Genomic DNA, 1,999 nt, shown 5'->3' on the forward strand with positions numbered 1-1,999 from the left:
ATCTAAGGCACTTGTAAGTACTAACAAACCAAAGGTTGAGTTTTTAATCTCAGGGTTTGATGGTCCTGATTTTATTTATAGTCGTAACATCCCACATATGCAAGGTATGGCTGTATACACTAAAGTCCGGATGACCTATATATCATCAGAAAACTTAGAGTGTAGTTGCCATGAAGTTCTTTGTTTTAAGATTTTCAGTAAGTTCTACAATATGCATATTTGCTGTTTACCGCAACCAAATATCAACGATTCTATCTATGACTGTCCCTTGGAAAGGATTAGTGTGGCTCAATCACAGAATTCAAAAGCTTCATTCATTACTTGTGGAGACTGCAATACAAAGCACAGCAAGTGGTTTAATTCAAATTCCATATGTCAACATGGCCAGTCTGCTCTTGAGTTCTGAGTATCCTCCAATTTTGTCCAGCTAACAGAGAAACCCACGCATATTTCTGGCAATAGATTAGACCTCTTATTCACAGATGTTCCAGCTATCATCAAGTCCAAAGTCTGTGAATATATAGGCACTCTGATCATTGTGTCACTGACATGGACAATCTGTCAATCAGTATATTCCTCAAGTCACCGTTGAAAAAACAATCTGGCTGAAATCTAGAGCCAACTGGGATCGCATTATTGAAGCCTGTCAGGTGCTTAATATTTCAGATTTTGTATTAGATCCTGATCTCGGGAAGTTAAATGAAATGCTGGTGGCTATTTTAATAAGGTATGTCCATAGAAAGGCCATCAAATTTAGGACAAATGACCAGCCATGGTTTGATATACATGTAGATGAGCTTACCATGACAAACAGACCAAATTCAATATGCAGAGACAAAATCGTTTAAATGGAAATTACAGCATTTTCTTACCATACAGCTGAGAGAAATTGCAATAATTCCTTGAAGCGAAAACTTGAAGGAATTAGTCAGCCTCATCCGTGGTAGACCAAATTGGCATCCTCTATCTTTGGGTCAGGGTCGTCTTCCATTCCACCACTACTAACAGATGATGGTAGATTGGTTACTGGCCCTAAGGAAAAGGCTGAACTGCTTCATTGAGCTTTTGAAGCTTAGCAATCAGTTGAGGATGTCTCTCTTCCTGATATTTGTCATCCTGAACCTATTCTTACAAAACTTGCAGCTCACTCCAGGGATGTTAAGAAAATTCTGGATAACCTTGATAGCTGGGATGGAGAAGGTCCTGACAGTTTCTCCCCTTTGTTTTTTTTTTTTTTTTAAGTTTCTAGTGCATTGTCTCCCAAGCTTAGTAGATTCTGTAGATTTTTATGTCGACGTAGTTTCTTTGTGGATGAGAGCAAGCTTAGTAATACAGTTCCCATTCAAAAGAATGGAATGTCTCCAGACTGAAGTAACTACAGGCCAATTTCTCTCCTCCTTGTGCTCTCTAAGTTCCTAAAAACTTTATTTTTAAGCCACTATATAAGTATGTGGAATCTAAAGGATTGTTAGCTGGTCGTCAATATGCATATAGGAAGCAGTTTGGTACCTGCAATGTTCTTTTAGACTTGATAAGCCATTTGCAAGGGAACCTTGATAAGGGTTTTGAGTGCAGAGTAATTCGAATAGATTTAGCGCTGCTTTCGATTTAGCAAATCACAAGGCACTTATTTATAAACTTCAGAATCTTGGAATGGGTGGATATGTTTTAGGATTACTTCAAGATTTCCATACAGGTAGACAGCAGTGAGTTGTTGTTGATGGGATTTTTAGCAAACCAAGACCTATCGTGTATGGAGTTCCATAGGGTAGTGTTCTTGGTCCATTGTTATTTTTAATGTATACAAGTGATGTGGTTGTTGGCCTGGGAAACAAGATCGTTTAGTATGCCGATGATGCAACACTTGTGGGTGTAGTAAAGTCTCCACTTACGTGAAATGAAGCTGCCCTCAGCCTCAATCGGGACAAGGACCGGATCAGTGAACGGCGTAGTCGGTGGGGTATGGGGCTGAACAACAGTAAAACGAAAACACTATTGA

The sequence above is a fragment of the Macrobrachium rosenbergii genome, chromosome 48 (assembly GCF_040412425.1).
Source record: "Macrobrachium rosenbergii isolate ZJJX-2024 chromosome 48, ASM4041242v1, whole genome shotgun sequence".
Taxonomy (NCBI): domain Eukaryota; kingdom Metazoa; phylum Arthropoda; class Malacostraca; order Decapoda; family Palaemonidae; genus Macrobrachium; species Macrobrachium rosenbergii.